The 26,159-nt window shown below is 49.8% G+C and overlaps 1 long non-coding RNA gene across 2 annotated transcripts in view; it reads left to right on the forward strand.

Annotated features, from left to right (window-relative positions):
- Positions 1 to 26,159, forward strand: part of LOC142829391 (uncharacterized) — an 86,896-nt gene that overhangs the window by 25,519 nt on the left and 35,218 nt on the right. Inside the window, exon 3 of one of the 2 annotated variants that reach the window (XR_012903782.1) lies at positions 775 to 2,950. The exons of the other annotated variant lie outside the window; for it this stretch is intronic. This is a non-coding gene — a long non-coding RNA (uncharacterized LOC142829391). Of the gene's footprint in view, positions 1 to 774; positions 2,951 to 26,159 lie in introns of those variants that run through there. 2 annotated transcript variants of the gene reach the window in all.

A 26,159-nucleotide genomic window follows, 5' to 3' on the forward strand; every position in this document is an offset into this window, starting at 1 on the left:
CTGTGGAACTCCTTGCCGGAAGATGTTGTGAAGACCAGGACTTTAACAGGGTTAAAAAAAAAAAGCTAGATAGATTCATGGAGGTTAGGTCCATCAATGGCTATTGGCCAGGATGGGTAGGAACGGTGTCCCTAGCCTCTGTTTGTCTGGAAATGGATGACCGGGGAGGGATCACATGATGATTCCCTGTTCTGTTCACTCCCTCTGGAGTATCTGGCATTGGCCACTGTCAGAAAACCCGATACTGGGCTAGAAGAACCTTTGGTCTGGCCCAGTGTGACCGTTCTTAATGGGAGCCACATTTTTTTGTCGGTACTTTGCTCCTGAGGCAATGTAGGTGCACACCACCCCTTACTGAGGGCTGACACAGTTAGGAGGGAGACAACAAAACAGGGATGCCAGGACTTAGCTGGAGTGGGAGCAACAGGTGGGATTAATATTCATAGTAGGGGGCATAATTTGGTGATATGGGACCAGATCTTCAGCTGCTCCATAGCGGGTCACTCCTCTGAAGGTCACCAAGCTCTACTGATTTACACCTGTTAAGGATCTGGCCTCTTGTTTGATGTTGAGTAGCTAGTCAAGAAACTTTAGGCTTTAACTTCCCAGTTGGAATTCTTATCCAAGTGGCTGATTGGTTAGGAACATTTGCTTGGCGTTTTCAGGCTGTCCTGCCCCGCATTGAGGAGGGAGAGGTGGCTGCACCCCACGTAGGCCGAAATTTTCAAGCTGAAGTTAGACACCTAAATGTAGTGTCTGAATTTATTTTCACAGCTCTGCATGCAGCTGCTCCTCCTGGAGTCAGTTGGGCCCGGATCCACAAAGGTATTCAGACCCCCGACTTCCATTGGAATCACGGGACCGTAGGTGCCTACCTACTCGTTTGAATCTGGGCCTTATCGCTTACTCTTCTGGTCCAGGCGAAGGCCTCAACATCTCTGCTGGGAGTCCGTGGGCAGGGAAGGCAAGGCTGGTGCCAGCTGCAGTGTCCATGAGATTAGACACAGCCTCAGGCTAGAAGTCCAGAAGGGCCTAATGGGGAGATCTAGTGCGACCTGCACCCTGCCGGCTCCAGAACCCCACCTGCGCCTGTGACCTCCCTCTGCTTGACTGAATTCCTCAGTCATGATTTCAGGCCTTCAAGTCACAGCAAAGCTACTGTAGGCACGAGCTTCAGTCCACAAGATGTGCAGCTACGGCCTTGCATCTGCCCCAGGGGCAACTAAGACCCATGGGGGTACCATGGGACTGGGAGCGCGACTGTGAAGGACAGTTTTAAGGGCACCATGAGCAAAGAATCATGCTCTCCCTCTTAGGCTGCATGGCATCCTGTCAAAATAAGGCCCTGGAGTTCAGACAACTCATCTCCAACACCACTGGGAACACAAGGAAGGCCGGCAGTTACTTGGGGCCCTGGTAACCCTCTCCCATACCCTGCCAGAGCTATGCCCATGACACCCAGAACTTGAGAACGCCCAAGATACTATTTCTGGGTGACTGCAATGTAAACTTCATTGCTTAGAGCCGGTAATGCACAAGAACGCAAAACGTAGAGACAAGTCAGGCTCCACCCTCCGGCACACCGACCTAGCTCCTCCTCCTGTCGATTGGCTGCCTGCAGCATTCACAGCCTGCTTCCCTACAGCGTCCCGTTTGCAAGATGGACCAGGAAAGCCCGTACAAAGTAAAGCCGCCATTTGTAATGTTAACAGGTTCCCGCACGGTATGGGCAGGACGATCAGAAGAGAAAATGTGCCCCATACACCAGACAGATGGCTGGTTGAGGATGTCGGTACTGGAAAGGTCTCTTTGGGGTCTCGTGGCCTTCCCACAGCAAGGTCTGCCTTTTGCGTCTCCGGTAGAGTTTTGAGATTGGTGCATTCTCTAAGGCAGGTGAGCTGGCACTGATCTCTTTCTGAGAGCCAGCGAGCTATTTCCCGCTAGAGCTGTCCCACCTACCCCCAGCAAGGAAGTCCCTGTGGATCCCAGGACAAGTGACACTTGAGGGTTTTCAAAAGGAAGTGAGAATCTCAGCCACTCCGTCGGTGCCTACGGGCCCTGCTCGCCTTGTGCTGGTGGGAAAAGATTTTTTTCTTCCTCCCAGGAGACATGTAGAGGAGAGGCGGACTGAAGTGAGACACAGATGCAGGCCGGCAATACAACAGGCCTAAGAGGCGTGAAGAAGGTGGATCATGAAGCACTACCCCCACGCCAGCTATTCCTGCAGGGGCAATGTTTGTGTTTGTAATTCAGCCTGGTATGGAGAACGCTGATTCACCAGCTGCAATAAAAGATCTTGTCCGATAACACGCTATTTTAGGAAGGGGTGGGGGAAGAACCCTCCACTGCCTGCAGAATACAAATCAGTGAGACAGACCGCAAGCTAAACTCTGCTTCTTTAAATCAGGTTCAGCATATCCAGAGTGGGTCTTCACTGTGTCTGCTAGGGGAGGCAGGATGACCGGAAGATCACCCTTGGGTGGGGAAAGAGAGGGGTTGGCTCAGGGATTCCTTGTGCTCCCTCTGAAACCCCAGCTTTCTGTGTTAGTTTGGTGTGTAGGACTCGGGCATCCCAGTGCTGGAAACTGGGCCAGAAGCAGCAAGCCTTAAAAAAAAAAAAAAAAAAAACAAGAGATGAAAATGTCATCCAGCTCGGCTTCTAGTGCTCCTTCCGTGGCACAGCTCCCATTAGGCAAAGCTACCTCTCACGGCCACAATCGATCCCACAGACCTGAGCGGGTCCCAAACTTTTCGACACAACTTCCTGCCATTACACGGGAGTGTACCCGTTGGAACAAAGTTTTAATTTGACACACTACCTAGAAGAGCCTATAGCAGGTTGGCCAACCCAAAGAAAAAATTGCGGCTCCCGCACCCGCGGCTCTGAAAGAGGCAGTGTGTTTGTCTGAAAGAGACAGAGCTGGAGTCACAAAGTCCCATGCAGACTTCAAAATGGCCACCTTCAAAGGGCAATGCCTTCTCTGCTCTTAAAAGGGCAACAGCTGGGAATGCTTTTTTTTTTTTCTCCCCTCCCCCCAATCCCACCCCCTCAACTTTTTTCCCCTTTGCTCTTTGTGCTGCACAGCTGGTACCCAAGTTGCAAATGGTCGATTTACAACTGTTCGCATTTATGACCAAACCTCCCATTAAGTGGTTGTAAAAGGAGGTCCCCAAGTTACGAACATGACCTGTGCTTACGAAAAGCACGGTTGCAATGTAACTCAGTGGGATCTGTCTTACGAACATTTCGAGTTACGGACCAAACACTTGGTCTATAACTCGTTCGTAACTTGGGGACCAGCTGTATCCACCGCCATTATTCTGGCTCTTTGTCTGTAACGGGTTGGCCACCCCTGGCCTATAAGATCATGGTTAGGGCAGGGCTGGGCAAGATGCGGCCCATCGAATGCTTTGAGCCGCCCGCGGGCTGCCTCTGGCCGTTTTCTATTTATATCCTGCTACCCTTGCCACTGAATTTCCAGACGGTGGCTCAGGCATCAGGACCCTATATAAATGGTTCATGGCTCCTGGACACAGCACTACCTGGGCGGGGGCCGAAGCCGTAAGCCTGGTCAGACTTTCTAGTCTCAATTGTTTTTATAGTAAGTCAGTTTCATTCTGCATCGGAACAAAAACCCGTTCTGAAACCTTCGTTCTATTTCATGACCATTTCTTGTTTGCTAGCCAGCCCTCCCGGCGCCAAAGCCTGTAAAATAGAACTCTACCATCCTCCTAGCTCAGCCTCTCCTTTTGTTTCTTTGGAACGAATTAGCATTCTTGGTGTGTGATAGCTTAATCCCACGCACAACTTCTAAACAGTAAAGTGCCGTCCACCCACAGAGGTAGTGGAAATCCCTCCGGGATCATGCAGTAGGACTAAAAATGCTGCTTTCTGCTGGAACACTTGACTTTTCAATGGCTAGCACTCTAGAAACAGAACCCGAAAAATGAAATCCACGGACAATGGGACATTTATAATTTCCCAGACGCAGTGGTCACAAGTAGCAGAAGGCAACCAAGCCACCGGCTGGCACAAATTAGCATAAATTATTTTAATATCAAGGAAGATCAGCGTCTGTTAACCTGACTGCATCAGGTCTTTTGACTAGACAAGCAATTTTCATACCTCCAACCATGCTGCTTCCGTTGCTTGGGCAAATGTTTTGTTTTTTTTAATGTAAAGTGCTCTGGTTATAGAGAATGAATGGATATCACGTCCTATCCAATATTAGAGGGCTAGGATATTGGTGGCATTCGCACGAAGGAAGCTACTTTCATAATAAGCCTAATAGAAGGGACAATCAGAGATCTTGTCCAAGGGCCTCAAAGCAGCTGTTCTGCGTGCTATCTCCCCCATTTTCATTGCTTTTGGCCTGCTGTTCAGTGGAGGCCAGGAATCACGTCACATTTCATGAGCTCCCGCAATGGCTCACCTGGCCATTCCTCTTTAATAGACCTGCTGTGAAACTCCAGGCCGGAGTGAATTGTTGGGGTTGATGTGGTGTTGAAGAAATAGGGCTGGCTATCCTTTGTCGTGTGCTTTTTTAAAAAAAAAAAATTTAGCTGCAGCTTTGGCGTGACTGCTAGTAACGATCTCCTTAATGGGGCGGGAATTTTAAAAACATCCCGCATTGGCCTAAATCAGCTCTCAGTGAAATCCACGGTAAAGCTCTTGTTGATTTGAGTGGGTGAAGAGGTTGGCCAGACTAGGGCAAAGGGTTTAGGTGTGGGAGAGGGTGTGGGTTCTGGGCTGGAATGGGGGGCTGGGTGTGGGCGGGGGTGTGGGTTCTAGGCTAGGCTAGGGAGCTGGGTGTGGGTTCTGTGCTGGAAAGGGGGGGCCGAGTGTGGGAGGGGGTGTAGGTTCTGGGCTTGGGGCAGGGGGCTGGGTGTAGGGTGTGGGTTCTAGGCTGGAATGGGGGGGTTGGGTGTGGGGTGCAGGTTCTGAGCTGGGGTGGGGGGCTGGGTGTGGGGTGCGAGTTCTGGGCTGGGGCAGGGATCTGTGGCTAAGTGACACCTGCACTAAGATAAGGAGACTGTCAAATCAAGGACTTGACACTGGCTCTAAATTCTAGGCTATTGTCTAACCACTGGGTCCTACTGCCTAGATCTAGCTGAAGAGGAAAAGTTGAAAGTCGAGATGACCCTGTTTAATTATATCCCTTACTGCCCCCATCCTCACATGGATGGCATTTGCTGAAATGTGCTGTCAATGACGCTCCTGACAGCCACGGTACTGAAAGCTGCCAGCTGGTGAGCAGCAACATGATGTTAACAGAACACGACAAATGCCTCTCGTGATTTTCTTGGCCTTACTGGCAACTGACTTACTGGTGGGGGGATTTTTAAGTCTAAAGACCAGGTAGAACTGGAAAAGGTGTCTTGATTATTGTTCTTTTAGCAGTATTCTGTTGTCCACTTCTCAGTACTTCCGTTCTTGACGGAATAAGTGAAAAAATTATGTACCCATTTTTCCATTAGCCAATTACACCAAAACACCCTATCATTTTCCAACTGAAAAGGAGACCTGGCTCATGCCCACAACAAAAACTCACCAGCCTCTATATTTTTGCAAATTTTTAAATAAGTGGAATCATATGTTTGGGGTTTGTTTTTTAAATAGATGTTAAGGCAAGAAGGAATTCTTATGCTCTGGACCTTCATTTCTTCCTTTCTGCTATGAATGGTTTATGTTCTCACCAGAAAGAGCCAAGCTGACCATTAAACCAGCACAAAGTCTCTCTCTCGGCTGACAAATATCTCTTCCATGAGAATATGAAAAGTCTACTGCATGGCTTGATCTGGAGTCTCACCTTTTACACTGGCCGCGATGGCTCATAACTTCAAATAAGACACAGTTGGAAATGGAGAGAACGGGAGATGTTTGTAAACAGGAAGGTCCCCTCTTCATGCCGTAGCTGGCTTCTCCTTGTCCCTCGCTGGCTTCTCCATAAAACATGGATCTCTGATTAGTCCTACGAGATGGCTCACCAAATGGAAAGACATATTTTGCAGTGGTTTCTGGGCACTGATTTAGAATCAGCAAACAATGCCTTTCCACACTCTGTTTCGAAGCAGAAAGAAATGAGGAGCAAAGACAGTCACCACCATGACTAAATAATTCAATGGCTGCCGATAGCAAGCTGCGGCATGTCCTTTTAGGTGCTAGGATGTTCTAGAGGCAAAGTAAATGGGCTTTGTGGATACCTTTCATTATTTTACTGGTAGATCGTGGCAAATACTGCCAACAAAAGTGAACAGAAGAACTGCAGGATTGTCACACTGTCTCGCAAAATGTCTTGAGTCCATGTGAAGCACTGAAAGCGGCTATAAGAAAGGTTGAGGGCTTTCTTTGTTGAGAATATCCCCAGGTTAAATCATTGGGCAGTTCTATTGGCCTTTCCCAACCATTTTTTACGTTTTCTGCCATTTTGATGTCATGAATTGCACCTGTGTGGTGCGCAACTATGTAAGGCAATATATCTCTTGCATGTCTAGAGGCCTTGACCATTGTGATGTCAGTTAACTCAACCAATCACTAGCCTTGCTCTACAGCTGATTTATAGGCACCGGCTTAATTGGTTGTCTGAAAGACTACCCAGCTGGTGGATCACTTGATCCCTCTGCCACATCATGGTCTTTTGGCTACTAGTTAATTTATAATTCAAGTTAAGACTCAGAAAATCTGGATTCAGTTTGATGGGCAAATCATTTAATTGGAGTGCCTCCATTTCATGTTCTGAGAAATGGGATTAATCATCCTTATTTTCTCTACCGGTCATCCTTTTCGATTGTAAGCCATGACCCCATCCATGTCTCTTACTATGCGCTGTTCCGGGGGGTTAATACTATATGGCCCATATCTCAGCTGTGACATCTGTAATATGTACAGCCCAAAATGTCTTTCAATGGCTTTTGGTTTTTGAACATGGGCTTGGATTGTGTCATACTCCCCTTGTATAGTAAAACCTGTGTTATCCGGCATGCTCGGGGATTAGGGCATTCTGGTTATCTAAAAATTCCAATTATCTGAAGGTCCCATCAACCTTGGAAAAACCAATGGACAATAATAGTAAAACTCAAGTTTTTAATATTGGTAGTTTTTTAGCGTGAGGCAGTTAATCTCCCATTTCTATTTTGAGTTCAAGATGATTAGTACTTCTTAAATAAAAAATTAAGCCAATCATGGTAAACCAAGCCAGGCCTGTGCGCTTGAAGATGTGACAGTATTGTGTCTGGGGGCAACAAAGTTTTCTGGTTAACAGTGTGCCGTATAACACAGGTTTCACTGTATTCACATTCCACAATGTGAGCGTCATTAATGGGAGTGGCATGTGCTTGGAGGATAAAGTAACCGAGGAAGGGTCACAGAACCAGTGGGTTTAAAGTGCATCCTGAAGACTAGGCGGGGAAATTTCATGTTAAATTTGCTTACGCTGAGTGTTCCCGTTATCAATCTGACTGCAAGAGGGTCACTAATCCAGGCCGGGAACAGAGATGAGCCATGGGACTTTTGGGCAATCACCCTGCTTGCATTTTTAATGTGAAGCCCAGCACCAGCAGCAAATTTGGATCAGAACCAAATGCCAGCTTGAGAATTATTGGCAGAGGTTATTTCAGGGAGCCAAGTTAAATGGACAATTCACAAATGGGGGAGGGAGAGTAAATTGATCAAATAAATTCTCAGTGGTGAATTCTTTGCCCAGCTGTAATTACGACCCACCTTGCTTTAGCCTAGTGCTTGGTGATCGCGGAATGCCCTCTCGTATTTCATAAGGCTTAAAGGCCTCCTGCGTAGTCACGGTAGGAAATGGAAAGACACTCATTGAATTCCAGAGGTGACTGAATTGCAGCCACCTCTGGAAACTCCCTTCGGCCCTTTCATTCCTGGGGGTCACCTACCCTCAGAACTCTTCAGAGAACGGACGTTGTTGCCGTATGCTGGGGCTGACACTGCAGTGGCAGTGAGGAGCTTGAGGCTGTGGGGGCAGCTGAGGGATTATCCACCCATGCTCGCCGCACTGCCCAGGAGTTGGGTTAGCTCTTCCCAGCGAGGCTGTGGTATCTCCGCTCCCCGGAGGGAACTCGGGGCAGGACTGAAGGGTCCAACGGGCCAAATGTGACCCAGTTTGCACCCCCCCCAATATACTCTGACCTCTTGACCCCCCCTCCCCGATTACAGACCGCCTCCTCGTGCCCAGCCTCTTACAGTGCATATTCATGCCTTAGGCCAAACCATCCGTCCCACCTTGAGGCCTGTTGAGTTCCCTTCCCAGGGCTGAAGAAGACCTCAGTGTGGCTCACAAGCTCACCCCTCTCACCAACTGGGGTTGGCCCAATGAAAGATTTAACTCATGGGCCTATCTAGCATGTTAGCGCCGGCACAGCCAGCTGAATTTGAAGACCTTGAGAGATAGTCTCCCCTGTTTCTTGTGAGTTTGTACGAGCAGTCAACCACCTTTGCTGTTAAAAATGGTGCCTTATTTCTCTGTCTGGCTTCAGCATCCAGCCACTGGTGCTTGTTCTGCCTTGCCTCGTTAGCTTAAAGAGGCCATTAGTCCTCGGCTACTTCCCCCCAATGATGGTGGTTCTACCAAGTCATTTCTTGGTCTTTTTGCTATGCTACACAGATTGAGATGTTCAAGGCATTTTCTCCAGCTGTGACTCTCTTCTGCACTCTCCTGTTCTTCTAAAAATGGGAACAGCAAAACTGGGAAGCCGTATTCTGTGTTATACATGCTCCAGGTCAGCGTGAGATACAGCTCTCTGCCAATGGTATTGGTGGAGCCCCATTGCAAAAATCTCTTTTAAAACCTCATCCTAAATTCTGTGGTGCAGGAGCTGTCTTCTTTTTTGACCAACAGACTCACAACTATGAAGCAAGAAAGGATGGATCAAGGCATGGGACAAATACTGAGACATGATTCATTTCCTGTCTCTGCCTCAGACTTCCTGTATGACCTGTACCAGGTCACTTATGCCCAGAATCCCAATAGGCACTTAACACCCATTGGAGGATCTGAGCCTTAGTTTCTCTGGGCCTTAGTTTCCCATTTAAAAAATGAAAACAGCAATGTTTCCCTTTTTTCATACTTATTGTCTATTTGAATGATAAGCAAGGGATTTTTCACTTACTATGTATAAAGATAGCAAGCAGCGAAAATAGGGCCCAGATCTCGGTCCTGGCCTTTGAGTGTTTTTGTCATATACTTACGAGCCAAAGCAAGGCATTGTTGGAAGTAGTAATTATCTGGGTTCTCCATGGAATATTCACGCTTCGATTGGTTTAGCAGAAGGATGAAACGTGCTTTCCATGGAAAGCCCAAAATGTTTTCAAAAGAGCGATAGTCGAGGGAGAAAAAACCGGACTTGGTTCCGCTTAATTGTGTTCAGAAGAGAAAGAAACGAGAGCAGTTTCCGGGGAGTCCTGTTTATTCCCGTGCTGGAAGAGAGGATGCAGTACATGAGAGGTCAGACTAATGGCTGATCTTCTGAACAGAGCATCCTCAGAGGGAAATTAAAGACACAGACATGGGAAAGGCCTCCTGCTGGTGCCCGGCTGAGCCTGTTGCTGAGATTTTTATTAGCTGTATTGGAAATTCTACCCCCCACCGGTCACACAACCCCACCCATCTTCAGCCTTTTATGATGCTTTTAGGGCCTAATCCAGGCCCGTTCCAGGCAAAGGGAATCTTTCCCTCGACTGCAGTGCATGTTGCGTTGGAGCTCTGCTCGTGTACGGAACAATGGCGACAGCTGACTGTCTGGCTTGATCGATCTCCATGACAGCCTGAGCCCTTTGTGAGTTTCTGGTGGGATTGTGTGTGGTGGGTTGTGCGTGTGTGTGTGTGGGGGGGGGGTGATTTTTTTTTAGGTGCATTTCTCTCCAGCCTAGTCTTGGAATCCATTTTGCCAGCTGTGTGACCTGGACCTGGATGGAGGTTCCAATAAATTAATGGAGATTTTCTTGCTCCTCATTCCATTGACCCTCTCCATTGATTTTACCCTTGTTCACTACTTCAAGTTCAAGTTTCTGGACCTCACCTTCAAGGCCCGTCACAGCCTGGCCTCTCCCTGCAGATCTGTTTGTTCCTTATCATGTTGGCCGATCACTCTGGCCCACTTCTCTGCTTCTTCCAGAACTGTCTTTGCATTTCAAAATGATGGAAAACATAAGCCAGTTTACCCACAGGAAAGCTACCCATTGGGTGGACACTCACGACTGAATAGACGCAAAAAAAGTCAGTGCAAGATTCAATCCACGTCTCTCCCTTCTCTAGGAACAAATAAGCATGCTCATATCAGGCTTTTAAATCTGGTCCAATGCATACTCTCATGGAGTAAACTCTACCACAGTGTGCGCTCTGCTACTAAGGCAGCAAAGTAATTCTGAGACCGGCAAGGTAACGTCTATTTGCTGCAATACAAAGGCGTACATGGAAAATCGATAGCGGAATACGTGTGTGGAAGTACTAACACCCGATTTATGTCAGAGAAAATGACTCTAAACTGTAGGCACAATATTCAGACCAATCAGAATTGAAAATGGGGATGCCTCCCAGCTATTGAAATGCACAGTCCATATTGATACCTCGTTCAGCTGATTGTTGCGTGTCTGACACGCACCCGGAGAAATAAATTGCAGTGTCCAAAAGTTACTGAAGTACTGCCAGTAGAAAACTGACGTGGCAAACACATAGAACACTTTTAGCTGCAGTGATATCTTACTGGGTGTCTCATGGCCAGAAAAACGAAAACATTAGGGCAGACAACCCAAGCAAACTGTGCTAGAACAGCTTAGAAAAGCGATGAAGAGACACCTGCCATGGACTGATCAGACCCAGGAGCCAGTATACATTTTAAATGATTCAGAATTAAATAGTTAGCAACATACCTCTACCAGGGGAGCATCTGAATGCCAAGTTTGTCGATGCTGCATGGGGAGCCTGGAAGAATGGAGTCCTCGAATGAGCCACAGAATCAGTGCGATATGGGAAGCAGGAGGAAAGTGTCTCTCGGCTGCAGCCTGGAAGGAAGGCCGTGATATTTTACTTATCGCCTCATGCCTGGAACCCCAAGAGGAGAATCCCACCCGGAACGCTCCCGGGCTGTTGAGCTGGGTGTGTGCGCCGGGACTATTGAATTGCGGATATTAAGGGCATGGAGTAGGCCAACCGCAACCAGCGCGCCGCCCTCCCTGAAGTCTGGCCTCGGCATTACGGTGAATCTGCCCCAAGCTGCTCAAACCTGACGAGCAGGAAGCGAGGCCCAAAGGCTTGGTAGGTGATTCCGGTAGCACCTTGTCTTCCTCGGGGAAACAGATTGCTGCAGCCATAGGACCAGCCCCTCCAAACCTCCTCTGAGTGTCTCAAGGTTCCTCCTTCCTCGGTTTTGGGGCTTTTCCCCCGCCCCATTCAGATTCCCTCGGGCCAGGTAGGCTTGCACCCTCCTAGTGGGTAAGGCAGCCCCAGTGTGTCCCCTCCCCCAGGGTCCGAACAAGGGTGATGGGCGGAGGCATGAAAGGACTGCTCCCCAAAGGTGCTGCGTCCCTGGGTTACCTCCTACCTGCTCCCAAAGGGCAAAGCGAAGACATTAAACAAAATAATGAGGCCAAGGTGAAGCACAGACTTTCAGAGCATCAAGCCCCCATTTTTCCTTCAGCTGGTCCAGTAGAGTCCCAGTCGCCAGGGGTCCCCTTCTACGGGGTTGGGGGGGATAAGATCTATTTCCCTCCCCCTCTGGCTGAGCTGTTCTGTTCTTGCCCACCTCCTCCAGCTCTCCCTGCCTTACAGGAAGGCCCGAACAAGCCCTTTAACCCCTTCTTTTCCAGCCACGGGTTTGTACGCCCAGTCCCATTTTGCTCATGGGGCCTAGTTTCCTCTCGAGCACAAGCCATAGAACCTCATCTCTGTAGCCCAATAGCATCTGGGGAGAGGCACAGAGAGGGGAAGGGGCTTTCCTGGGGTCACTGCACAGGTTGGGGAAGAGCTGGGAATACAGTGAAGGTCTTACAGGCGCAGGTGAAATGGCCATGCCCACAGCCTGGCGTTGCCCTGGTTTGCCAAGGCCACGTACGTCTTTGTTGACAGAAACCCAGAAGAATGGCCGCTTGGCTTCCATCTTTTTGCCACAGAACGGAGCTCCCAGAGGGCTGCAAACGACCGGACAGGGAGGCAGGAAGCTGGTGGCATCCTCGCATGCCTCCCTGCAGCGACGGGCCTGGTCCCTCCTCGGAAAAGCCAAGGGTAAAGAAAAAGCTTGGCTGAGCCAAAGAAGGCCTCGGGCGACTCTCTAGCACCTGTCTGTGGAGAGCACCCCAAATTTTCACCAGCTTCCTTTCTCTCAAATGGGCCCTGGAGGACCGGGAACAGTCTAAGCCACTTGCGTGTCCCCCGCGGCTGTAGGATCTGCACATCTCGCAGGCGTGAACGTTTTAATCCTCCCAACGTTTCTTTGAGGCTGGGCCATGCGATTATCCCCGTTGGACAGGCAGGAGACTGAGGCCAAGAGACTGAGGCAGATTGTAAAGGGATTGGGACAGCCGAGCACGCCGTGTGATGGTACACAACCGCCTCTTGTGGGCCCCACCGCTGGGTGAGTGCAATTGTGCTCTCTCTCTCTCTCTCTCTCTCTCTCGGAGGTACCCCTCACCCCCGGATGGTTCCCCTCGTCAGGCGGGCTTTCAGTGGCTCCAGCTGAGTCACGCAAAATGTACAATGGAGGAATTTTCCGGGATGGCAAAGTCCAATAAAGGGTCGGCTCTTGCCTAGAGCGTCAGCCCTGTCTCAGGGCCTGTTTCAGCCCTAGGCTTTTTGTACATTTATCCCTTTCTTGGGGTTTAGCCTCTTCTCTGTGGCCACTAGCAGGACCCTGGGGCATCTGTTATTCCAAATAGTAGCCATGGCTGCTTTCTTTCATACTGGCTTCCCACACTGCCCTGTCACCTGCTTAGGGCCCTTCCTGGCTTCCTTGCTGGGGGAACTTCCCAGTATCTGTCCTAATTGCTCTCTCTCCGGCCCTTTTGCTCATAATCGAGTCGCCATCTTTCCTTTTTTTTTTAACCGAACGCTACAGGCCCGGTTACTTACTGCCCTCCCCCCACCCCCGACTCAGCTGCAGACGGTGGAACTGATGTGGTGCCTGCAAGCCCAACTGAAGTGTAGTGGGGCCGGGAGCGGGGGGGTTGTCCCAGGAGCTTGGTCCCTAGGAGGCGAGGAAAGTTGGGCCATCCCAGGCAGCTGCCGGCCTTGCTCCTCAAGCACTATCAGGATCCTGCCACCTCCGACCATACCAGCTCTGCCCACCCACCCAGCAGGACAGGCTGATCGCGGTTCCGGTGGCAACCAGACTCGGCTGTCCGGTCTGCAGTGCTGACTGGATGCGGCACAAGTCCCCTGTTGACTGGACTTTCCAGTCCAAAACTGGACACCAAGCTTATAACTGACCATAAGAGCATCAGAGCATCCATACTGGAGCAGATCAAAAGTGTCCTGTCTTCCAACAGTGGCCAGGTTCCTCAGCGGGAGTGAACAGAACAGGGAATCCTCAAGTAATCCCTCCCCGTCACCCATTTCCAGCCTCTGACAAACAGAGGTTAGGGATACCATACCTACCCATCCTGGCTAGTAAGTATTGATCAACCTAGCCTCCGGGAATGTATCTAGCTCTTTTTTGAACCCTGTTAAAGTCCTGGTCTTCACAACATCCTCTGGCAAGGAGTTCCACAGGTTAACTGCTGCACGAAGAAAAACTTCCTTTTGTTTGTTTTAAACCTGCTACCTATTTAATTTGTTGAGCCCTAGTTCTTATGTTATGGGAATAAGTAACTAACTTTTCCTTATTCACTTTTCCCACACCAGTCATGATTTTATAGAGCTCATCATATCCTCCCTTAGTCCCCTCTTTTCAAAGCTGAAACGTCCCAGTCTTTATCTCTTTTGGTATGGCACCCATTCCAAACCCCTCATCATTTCTGTTGCTCCTTTTCTGACCCTTTTCCAATGCCAAGATATCTTTTTTGAGATGAGGCGACCTCATCTGGAAACAGTATGTAAGATGTGGGAGTCCCATAGATTTATACAGAGGCAATAAGATATTTGCTGTCTTGTTCTCTATCCCTTTTGTAATGCTCCCTAACACTCTGTTTTCTTTTTGACTTCTGCTTGATGCACCTATGTAGCTTTAAAAAAATCTGTCCCTACTGTAGTCTGTTCCAAAGCTGGATCTCCCAAGTCTTAGTTTAGTGGCCTAACGACTGGACTGTCCTTCCATCTTTCCTATACTTTGCCCTTTCATACAGGATTGGCCTCAACTTTTCTCTGATGCTACTGTTTATTACCTCTGAGGTGATTATGTTGTGACAGTGTCAGGCTTACATTATCGATGAATAAATCACGGGGGCGGAAGCCAATTTTAGAGTCACATGCTATTTACGCAGCTATTTTGGCGAACTCTGTAGGGGGGGAGGAGGTGAAAGCGTTTTTTAAAAGAACCACTAAAAGACATAGGAGCGCTGAAAGGACTTCTCCAGGATGCATGCCTCCTTTTTCCTAGCCTTGGTGGGTTCTTTGTGGGTAGCTGGGACAATTTAAGAACCTGTGTGCATGCAGCTGGAGAGCTAAAAGTGAACATTAATCTCATTAGTGGTGATGCGATCATTGCGCTATCGAGTAGGATAACTCAAAGTCATTTTTCTTTAATGTCACCCCATCAGTGTTCATCACTGCACCGAATCACAAAATTACGAGTTTGGAGACTTTGACGTCCTAATACAGGGTAATGTAATTGGAATTGATCGCTCTTCTAGAGCACGCTGGCACGTAAGTATGCTGAGCAGCTGACCACATCATAAAAATAAGGTCTAGACTCCAAGGGACAGGAATGGTAGCCCAGGCACTTACTCAGAAAATTCATTGAACCAAACGCTAACCAGAAAATCTTTAGTGCACTTGAGGTAAAGCATTTAAATGCAAAATAATGTAATAGTGGATTTTACTTTTCACATAGTTTTCCATAATGAGTCGATTTCTTGCCTCCTCCTCCTCCCAAAAAAAGAAAGGGGTAATTTTCTAGGACTACTGGAATATGATGAGTCTCGTTTTTTCTTGCTTTGCACCTTGGGTAAGGATTTACAGCTGGGAAGGATGGATGCCAACCATCCTCTGAGTTAACAGCATTGTGCACCCATGGTGAATGGCTAAGCAAGGTATAGAGCCGTACAGAAGTTGGCCCATCCTGTGTGTTAAGCCCGGACATAAACATATCCCCCCTGCGGTACGGCGCTAGCTTACAGAAAAGGAGGGCAGCAGCGTACTCTGCCTGCTTGGATTCAAACACAAAGCCAAAAGCAGCCTCTGCCTAGCAGAGCAGCATCCAGTCCCAATGTCTGAGTGGCGCTGGTGCAGGAAAAGAAGCCAGCAAGGCCTGACGCAGGGCAGCGTGCTTCTCCACGGGCGGCAGGCGGGATGAAGGTGTTGTGTAGCGGAGTCTCTGTTCTTCTGCTCGTGTCCCAGCGGGAGGTAGAGCAGCAAGCGTGGGGAGAATGAGGCACCTCTCGTGGTCAGTTCGATGATGGGAGAGGGGGAGCTTACGAGGGTCTGTCCTGGTTGGTTGGAGAGCCTGAGGCAGGCCATGGCCTAGCAAGGAGAATAGGGTATGTCCAGGCCCGCCAACAGGGAGCAATTGCCTGGTGTTCCACGCCCAGCTGCCACCACTACTCCAGAGCCGCAGGAGGGGGAGCACCAGGCTGTCCAGGCAGCACCTGGCTGCCCCAGTCGCACCCCTTCTGGGGAGTGCAAAGCCGGGACCCACCCCAGATCGCCATGGGGCTCTGTCAGCTCCCCTGGGCACGGCAGGAGGGTGGGGTGCTCTTCTCAGGAGCTGCGGCAGCAGCTGGGTCCAGGCCAGGGCAAAGTCTGTGGGGAAGGAGCAGAGACCTGTCCAATGACCAGGGATCGTTATCTACTGGATATTTGAGAGTGTGTGTCTGTCCATCCACCAGTCTGGTCAAGAATTCTCTGATGGTAAGAGCGAGGGCCACCACATACGGTACATCGCTTCCTCCTATCCTAACTTACCGCAAGGTCAGGGTTTGGTTGTGCCAGGACAATGGGGTGAGCCTAGAATGGGATTGTTTTCCATACCGTGGAAAGGGAGGAGGCTGCTAGCAGGGATCGTTATACTGTTTAATGACCACGGGGGGCAGCAAAGGGCCAGAGGTGGGCACCAGGACAGCTATAACCCCATTGAGGCCGCAGGGGAGGAGGTTAGCTTCCCACCCACCCCCCAGCCAGCGAGGCCCCCACTGCAGCCAGCCCTGGAGAGTCACCGCCCCGCTAGTATGGCACCCGCCTGCTTCTGCACCCCCCACGCCCTCAGCCCCCTGCCCTTAGCCCTTCCTCAACACTAGAACCCTGAGTCCTACACATCCCCCACATACACCCATACCCCTGCCCTGAGACCCTCCTCATTCCCCCAGACATGACTCCAGCACCCCCCCACACAGCCCCCTTCCATTAGCTCTCCTAACACAAGCACCCCCCACAACCACCCCCTGCTCAGAGCCCCCACATCCTCAAACTGACTCCTGCATACCCACAGCTCCCTGCCCTGAACTCTTCCTCACCCCTACCCCAACACTTCCAGCTCCTTGCCATGAGCTGCCCCCCAAGTCCCTGCCCTGACTCCTGCACCCCCACCTCCCATACACCTCAGCCCTGTGCCCTGGAGGGCCAAGCAAGGCCGGGCCCATGTTCTAGTATTAAATACAGCTATTTTCAAACATGTGAATACTGACCAAACTCCAGTTGGAGTGTCTAGAAGAGTTTGTGGTTTTTGAATCTCATGGATAATCTTCCTTTAATTCCATCCTTTAACTCGTCCTTTACAAAGGCACAAGATTTGTCTGGTGTCTTGAACAATTGTTCATTATTAGACTATAATAAAGGTGTGACTACGGATAAAAACATTACCTCAGGTGTTTGGCGGTAACTGTGTGTCAAACCACGGGCATGTTCCAATTTTATTTTAAGCAACACTGAACTCTTCCAGCTAGTGCTATAATATCCCTCAAATATTCAACCGCAAGATCGAAAAGAATAAAGTAATTTACGCTGCTCAGTTACAGGCAGAAATAGTTACTTAAAATGAGCATATTATTCTGCTTTTATTTTTATTGCACACAATTCCCGGTAGCTTAATTTCATTTTGAAGGGTTTTATTTGAGGAAAATTAACTCCATGATCACACAATTTCTTCTGAGTCATAAAAAGAGCAGGTTAGACAGGCTAAAACTGCTGTGCAAGAATAGGAATGTATTATACTCGCTGGTTTTTTCAACCCTCTTCCTAAGCCAGTAGACAGCTCTGTGATTTACTTGAATATGTTTCAGCAAATACAACATAAGACCAACTGGGTAGTTGTTCTGGAGGGACTGCGTAAAATAAAGAGAAAAACAAATGTATTAATAGAACTTGAAAACCTAGCAGTGTTCCTTATCTGCTAGCAGACTTCTTAAAGGCGTAAAAGAATATTAAAAAGTCATTAGCTCTGCTGGTTTATTCACCTGAGAATCTTTGAGATGATGCTTTAATTCCACAGTTTTGCTTTAATGGTTATGTGCTCTTCTGTAAGTGGAAAGACATTTTGGGTCGAGCTCCTTTCCAGAAAACAAAATCACAGAACACTAGAACCGGAAGGGACCTCGAGGGGTCATCAAGTCCAGTCCCCTGCCCTCACGGCAGGACCAAACACCATCTAACTCATTTCTGACAGGTGTCTGTCCAACCTGCTCTTAAATATCTCCAGTGATGGAGATTCCACAATCTCCCTAGGCAATTTATTCCAGTGTTTAACCACCCTGACAGGAAGTTTTTCCTAATGTCCAACCTAAACCTCCCTTTGCTGCAGTTTAAGCCCATTGCTTCTTGTCCTATCATCAGAGGTCAAAGAAAACAATTCTCCATCCTCCAATGAAAGGTCAGTTTTGGGCTCTAAACACAGTCTTATACCATTTTCTTCAAATAATGCCTGAGGTCAGTCCTATTAATTGCAGCATTGTTTTTTTTAAAGTGTTTATGCACCTAAAGATTCAGTTAAGTATCTTTGCCAAGAGCCACAAAGGGACTTAGGCACCTAAACCCTTTGCAGATCTTTGACCTAGCTGGATCTTTTTAAAATAAGACACCTGTTGTTGATTGAAGCTCTAGCTCAAAGGCAAGATATTCTTGGGTGTGAGGCAGGAATTGCTGAGTGAAATTTTCTGACAGGCAATCAGACTAAGTACTGAGAATGGTGCCTTTGGCCTTGAAACCTACAAAACCATGTCTGTTACACAGAAAGGGCATAAGGAAATGTTATTTACTTGTTCCCATAACACAAGAACTAGGGGTCATGAAATGCAATGAATAGGCAGCAGGTTTAAAACAAACACAAGGAAGTTTTTCTTCACTCAGCACGCAGTCAACCTGTGGAACTCCTTGCCAGAGGATGTGGTGAAGACCAGGACTTTAACAGGTCCAAAAAACAACTAGGTAAAGGTTAGGTCTGTCGATAGCTTTTAGCCAGGATGAGCAGGGATGGTGTCCCTAGCCTCTATCAGTTGCTGGAAATGGGTGACAGGAGAGGAATCACTTGATTATTCCTTGTTCTGTTCACTCTCTGGGGCATCTGGTACTGGCTGCTGTCAGAAGACAGGATAATGGGCTCGGAGGACCTTTGACCTGACCCAGTAAGACTGTTCTTATGTTCTTAATGCCTTTTGGTAGCTGTGATGTCCCGAGAAGAGCAGCTGGGTCTGTTCTGCAAAGCATTTCCAAGCAGGGGTGCATCCCGGTTTGAAATGAACAGAGCTCTCTCTCCAGGATGCTCCAGCGCTGCCAAGTCTGGAGGCCTTGGGGCACTCACTCTGAGTCCGTCGCGGCTGCAGGAGCTGGGTCCGAGAATAGGACAGATTTCCGGCGCAATGCAGCCTGGCTTCCAGGGGAGCGCTGCTGAAATGGAGCCATCTCCGTGAACTGTTTGGGTTCCAATGAACTGGCCGAAGACCCGCAGAACTCTGTGGGAATTTTGTTCACCGGCTGTAATGCTCTGACCTGGGCAATAACATTGCAATGGCGTGTAAGGCCCCGTGCTGGTGAACAAAGGGTTAAGAGGAGCCCGAGTGCCCAGTGAGAGTACCTTGCTGCATCTGGAGGGCTCATTAGCTGTGACGAGTGATCAGACCCAGCTGGGGGAGGCAGCCAGGCCTATGCCATGGACCCAGTGCAGAGGGGGTTAGAATTCCCTCACTCTGGCGAAGGAGCTACGGAGAGTCTCGTAGGACGAGAAGCAATGGGCTGAAACTGCAGCAAGGGAGGTTTAGGTTGGAAATTAGGAAAAACTTCCTACCTGTCAGGGTGGTGAAACACTGGAATAAATTGCCCAGGGAGGTTGTGGAATCTCCATCACTGGCGATATGTAAGAGCAGGTTGGACAGACATCTCTCAGGGATGGTCTAATGATGCTGGGTCCTGCCGTGAGGGCAGGGGACTGGACTTGATGACCTCTTCACATCCCTTCCAGTTCTAGTGTTCTATAATTCTATGATTAAGACACAGTCCTGGCCCTGGGCAAGGGACCAGGCTGCAGGGGAGTAGCTGTGGAGCTTGGAGTCTTGCAGCGTGACCGTGATCCCAGTGGGGCAGGCGGGCAGAAGTTGCTTTCCTTGGCTTGGTTGTGTTGGGGGCTTTGTGTGTTCTGTGGGGGGACACTGGGGTGGGGAGCCGGTGGCTCTGGGAACCCAGTGGGCCCGCGGCGGTGGCCGGGAGATGTCATATCGATTAGCGTTGTGGGGCGGGGGTGCTCTTAGTATGCAACAGGAAGGAGACTCTCCAATGACCTACCTGGCGGGCTGAGAGAGAGAGACACCCCGGTCTAGGTCTGGCGCAGCTGGGAGCATGGATCGGTGTCCACTACGCCTGACCTAGCCTGGAGGGTGCGTGCTGGCCAGTGAGTCACACTTGTACATTTATTAACCATAAACAGAGAGAGAGAGGATTTGTTGAGTCTCTCTGACAGACAGTGCGGCTTGGTTGGCACTTGGCTTTGCTTTCCTCGTGGGGAGGAGCAGGCCTGATTCAGCAGAGAGTTTTTAGTGCGCTGGCCCATGTTTCGTATTTTGTACGACCGTGCCACCGGGGTGGTGTTAAGCTGTTGATAGGAGACTCTCTTACTCTTCATTCCCCTCACAACCCTGTAGTCTACACCCAGTGAAATCCATCCACCCCTCGGGGGGAAGGGGGCTAGCCCTGCTGGGAGCACTGGAAATCTTCCTGCGACAGGCTGTGCAAGGATAGCTCTGTGCCCAGCTGCTGCTCGGGGCTGACCGGAATCCTCTCTCCTTTCGCCGTACCCGGGCCAGCGCAATCCAGCCGTTCTCGTCCGTCACGCCACTGAGCACAGCCGATGTGTGGGGCCTCGCGCACGCTGGGCCTGGGGGGAAGCGATGGCGGGGCAGCGATGGCACCGTGTGGGGGGATAATACCCCATCCCAAGGCAGGCAGTTCCATCTTGTTCGTATTGCTCACCTGGCTGGAGCCACGCCTTGAGCGGCCCGGTTTTTGGTAATTAGGCAGGGAGAGAGACCCTAACCGAGCAAGGCATTGAATCGGCAGCATCGCTCAGGTGGGAGCGCGGTGAGCCCCCCAAATGTCCCTGGGCTAGAGGCAGCTGCGCTTCCCCTCCCTGCCTCCGGGGGGCACTGTTCCGCTCCCAGTGAGACCCCTGGTGGGCAACCTGCCACGTGTGGCCCATTCGGGTTCTACACACAGGGACGTGTTCACCGTTGTCCACACGCTGGCTTGCCAGAGTCCGCTGGTTTCCGCCCGGGTTGGGTTTTTCGGACCGATATTTCTCAAGCAACCCACACATAAAGCCAGGGCGGGTGAAGTGAGGTGCAGGCTGGTCGCACACAACAGCGCATGTGGGAGCCGGGCACGCTCGCTGCATCCAAAGCGTGGCTGCGGGTCAGCCGGCACCTCCAGGAAGGCTCCTGGCTTCAATGGGACTGAGGTGTCTAAGTCCGTTTGAAACCACCCCTCTCTGCATCTTGAGGCACCTCTGTGCCTTTCCACATCTGGCCCTCCAGGACGTAGGAGCACGGGCGACCCCAGGCCTGCCAGCGGTGGTGGGAATTGCCCCAGGCCTGGTCATTCAGAGGGGCTCCAACTGCTGCTACTGTGGCAGCGGCGGTGCTGAGAGAGAGCCCTGAGCCCTTTAAATCGCCGCCAGAGTGCCCCCACGCCGACTCTTAGGGCTGTCGGGAGAGTCGGAGGCACCACACAGCATGCTCTAGGCAGTGCCGGGGAAGGGAGGTTTGAGCAGAGCTGCACTTGGCCCCGCCCCTTCCACCTGAGCCCCCGCCCCTTCCACCTGAGGGCTGGCTGCCCTTGGCCCCGCCCCTTCCACCTGAGGGCTGGCTGCCGTTGGCCCCGCCCCTTCCACCTGAGGCCCCGCCCCTTCCACCTGAGCCCCCGCCCCTCCCACCTGAGGGCTGGCTGCCCTTGGCCCCGCTCCTTCCACCTGAGCCCCCACCCCTTCCACCTGAGGGCTGGCTGCCCTTGGCCCCGCCCCTTCCACCTGAGGCCCCGCCCCTTCCACCTGAGGGCTGGCTGCCCGTGGCCCCGCCCCTTCCACCTGAGCCCCCGCCACTTCCACCTGAGGGCTGGCTGCCCTTGGCCCCGTCCCTTCCACCTGAGGCCCCGTCCCTTCCACCTGAGGCCCCGCCCCTCCCACATGAGGGCAGGCTGCCCTTGGCCCCGCTCCTTCCACCTACTTACAAAACAGCACTTGCACAACTGAGTTACAGTTCCCTTGGAGGAGTTGGTCAAAAGCATCAAGAGCAAAAGAGCCACAAATTAAAGGTCTAGAGAACATGAGCTATAAGGGAAGACAGAACAAATTGGGTTTGTTTAGTTTGGAAAAGAGAAGACCAAGAGAGGACATAATAGAAGTTCTCAAGTATCTAAAAGGGGGAGGGAGAAAAATTGTTCTCCTTGGCCTCAGAGGATAGGACAAGCAACAATGAGCTTAAATTTGCAGCAAGGGAGGTTGGACATTAGGAAAAACTTCCTCCCTGTCAGGCTGGTTAAATTGCCTAGGGAAGTTGTAGAATCTCCGTCACTGGAGATATTTAATAGCAGGTTGGACAGACAGACATCTCTCAGGGATGATCTAGATGGTGCTTGGTCCTGCCGTGAGGGCAGGACACTGGACCTGATGACCTCTCAAAGTCCCTTCCAGTTCTAGTGTTCTGTGATTCTTAAACACTTCCATACTTTTGACAACACATCCCCGTCTATAACCGTAGCCCGAAATCCCCCAATAACACAGTGATCTCTGTTTGAATGTTACGGTTTCAAAGATTCCGCTTGGTCCCATGATGAGGGCAGTAGCAATTTCTTGAAGAGCATCCTCTCTGTCTTGAGATCACTCCAGGGAACTTTGGTACCTATTTCCACTGGCTAGTTCAGTCTGATTGGAAACTGGGCTTGTTTGCCACAGCTCAGCTGGTTCTCTGTGGGATGCAATCTGTTTTTAATAGGACTGGGCGCGAGGGGTTAAGGAGTGAATAAATGTCTCCTATGTTAAGGCTCAAAACGAAGGGAAGCTTCGAAGGCCTGATCCAAAATTGTGCCACTAATTTCAGCAGCTTTTGGAGCAGGCTCGAACAGCACACAGTCATAATCTCAAACTAAATGCAAAGTCTGGCACGGAGCCAACGCAGTGAAACCAGAGAGAGGCTGGTATGTCCCCGCGCCTTGATGTAGGTCAGACGTCTAGCAACCCTAGCTGTGCACCGAGTGTAATTTGATACAGTAGCCGAAGAGCGGCCGGCTAGGAGGGAATTGCAGTAATCAAGTTGTTTGGGGAGGGGCAGAGGGGGAGAAATCGATGTCCAAACCAGGATTTCAATCTTATTACGAGACAAACACAAGCAAAGACAGGCTGCGCTCCTGAGAGGAAGACGGGGCCAGGAGGGGCGAGGTGGGAGGATGGGCTGCAATCTCATTCCAAAGGCCAGGAGTAGGCTGCATTAATCTGGAACCTGCAATTTGATCTAAAAGTGGCCGGCAAAAAGCAAATGCAAATGGCTGTTAATTAGGGGCCTTGTAAGGCAGCTGAGCATCACGGTTGCAAATCTGGGTGCCTGCCGTTGTGGGAGACTTGATTCCATCTAGTTTTCGGTGGCATGTGGAGCTGGCGGAGCAAGGCGCCCTGGGTGGGCGGCATCAGAAGAGGGAAAAGCAAAATAAATCTATAGAGCTGCGAAGAGATGCTGGCGTTCTATAATGGATAATAGCATAAAGGGCAGCATGGCCTATAGATTGTGAGCAAACTCCGGCTTGGAACATTTCCCTGGGCAGTACCCTGCTGGGCTGAAGTGGGAGGAGGGACGCGCTGTACAATAAGGACTAGTCCCTGCGGGGCAGCTAAAATCTAAATCAATCTGCCGCTGTTCTTGAAATACCAGCATACGTTTCCAAGCATTATATTAAAATTTCATGATCGATAGTGCTGAAAGCTGCACTCCACCGAAGGTAAAATAAGTGCTGACAATTCGCTGGGATATGAATGAAAGAAAATGCCTGCCAGCCAGCCAGCCAGCCTGAGAAGCAATGTGGTACCCAGTTTATCTTCTTGATTAGAAATGACCTGTCAAATTTGCTCTCTTTTCTATAGGTGAGCGTATTTCAGGGGTAGGTGTACCTTTTGCTCAGATGTGTATTCACAATCAAAAAATATATGGCTGCTTATTTGAATCTGATCTATGCTGTCCAGAACACAGAGAACCCCCTTTCCCTCTTCCCCCCCATCTAAACTTATTATTAATACTCTAGAACAGAGTAGCCCGCTGATTCCAACCAAAATCGGGACCATATTATTCTAGGTGCATTACAATCACAGTGAGAAATAGCCTCTGAACTGAGGAATTTAAATAGATCAAGGCTATGTCTTCAATCCGGGGAAGTTTGATGCTCCGGAGTTCAATTTAGTGGGTCTAGTAAAGACCCACTAAATGGAACTCAGAGGGCACCTCCATCAGCAGCCAGTGCTCCTGCAAGGAGTAAGGGAAACCGATGGGAATGTTTGCCCCCATCAGCCTCCTACTGTGAGGACGGCAGGGAAACTAGAATCACGCTAGTTGACTCCAGCTAGAAACTAAAGTAGTTGGAGCTGCGTATCTTAATTCGACCTTCCCCTTTAGGATAGACCTGGCCCAAAGTAGGAGAAAAGACATGTTACATTAGGGAGAATTGAGGCAAACAGAGACCAAGGGTAACATTTTAAAATATCGCAGCAGGTACCTAAATACCTCTTAAAAAATCTGGATACCCTAGGACAGTGGAATTGTGGGTTTCTCTCCCCAGATTCATCACAGGGCCATTTTCCCTCTCCCTACATTGATTTGGTTGAAGTATATGGAGAAATAGAAAACATGGCCTGTGGGCAACAGGGGCCTCAAATGGGGAAGAGGCCTTTCCATCCAAAGTTCAGAGAATCCTAGGGCTGGAAGAGACCTCAGGAGTCATCGAGTCCAACCCCCTGCCCAAAGCAGAACCAACCCCAACTCAATCATCCCAGCCAGGGCTTTGTCAAACCAGGACTTACAAACCTCTAGGGGTGGAGATTCCACCCCCTCTGGGGAACCCATCCCTGTGCTTCACCACCTTCTTGAGCCCATTGCTCCTCATTCTGCCATCTGCCACCACTGAGAACAGCCTCTCCCCATCCCCTTTGGAACGCCCCTTCAGGGAGTTGAAGGCTGCTTCCAAATCCCCCCTCACTCTGCAGACGAAATAAGCCCAAATCCTTCAACTTCTCCTTGTAGGTCATGTGCTCCAGCCCCCTCGTCATTTTCGTTGCCCTCCTCTGGGCTTCTTCCAATGCATTCGCAAGCTTTCTGTAAGAGGGGAGGGGCAGATTTGGACACAATACTCCAGATGCAGCCTCACCTGTGCCGAATTTGAGGGAATAATCATTTCTGTAGATCTGCTGGCAATGCTCCTCCTAATGCACCCCAATATGCCATTAACCTTCTTGGCTACAAGGGCACCCTGTTGATTCATATCCAGTTTCTCATCCACTGTAATCCTCAGGTCTTTTTCTGCTGAACTGCTACTTAGCCAGTCGATCCCCAGCCTGTAACAATGCTTGGGATTCTTCCATCCCAAGTGCAGGACTCTGTACTCGGCCTTGTTGAACCTCATCAGATTTCTTTTGGCCCAATCTTCCGATTTGTCTAGGTCATTCTGTACCTTATCACTACCCTCCAACATACCTACCTCTCCCCCTAGCTTGGTGTCATCTGCAAACTTGCTGAGGGAGCAATTCATCTCCTCATCCAGGTCATTATTAAAGAAGTTAAACAAAACTGGCCCCAAAACCAATCCTTCATCTCTGGTCTCCTTAGAAGGAATCTCACATTTGGGGAAGGAAAGAAGGAAGGTGTGGTAGTCTTGGGAGAAGCACCTCTTCTTGCGAGATTTCTCACTGACCTAAAACCAAACCCAAGTGGTTTCCATGATGGGATTGCCGGGGGATCATCAGTTTTCAGTTCTGTGAGGCCTTGCATTAAAAGTCTGCCAGCTATTGTAGCCCTAGTAGGAATTGTGGTGGAATTTAGGTGGGTAAGGCTTGCCAATCTTATCAGAGATTCTAAATTCATCCTTCCTAATCCAGGTCACAAGCTGGTGGAATGATAAGATTCCTCCTCCGGAGGGTCTGCAGGGGCCGAGTGACAGTTACACTTCGAATCAGGAAATGCAATTAAAATAAGTGTTATTGCCACTTGAATAACTATAACAAATACCACAAACAATATAGCGCTGACTACACAGATTAATTGAATCTCTTCTGTGGACGGCATTAACAAAATCAAACTGGACTTATCTAAGAATACAAATCACGGGCTGTGTCTAGACTGCAGGGTTTGTTTGTTTTTTTAAAGTAGCCTTTTTTCGAAAAAACGTCACCTGCGTCTAGACTACAGCCGTGTTCTTTCGAAATTAAATCGAAAGAACGCGGCTTTTCTTTCGACGGCGGTACTCCTCATTTCACGAGGAAGAACGCCTCTTTCGAAAAAAGGCGCTGTGTAATGCAAACTGTGCTTTTTCGAAAGAGAG

Source organism: Pelodiscus sinensis, chromosome 5, assembly GCF_049634645.1.
Source record: "Pelodiscus sinensis isolate JC-2024 chromosome 5, ASM4963464v1, whole genome shotgun sequence".
NCBI lineage: Eukaryota > Metazoa > Chordata > Testudines > Trionychidae > Pelodiscus > Pelodiscus sinensis.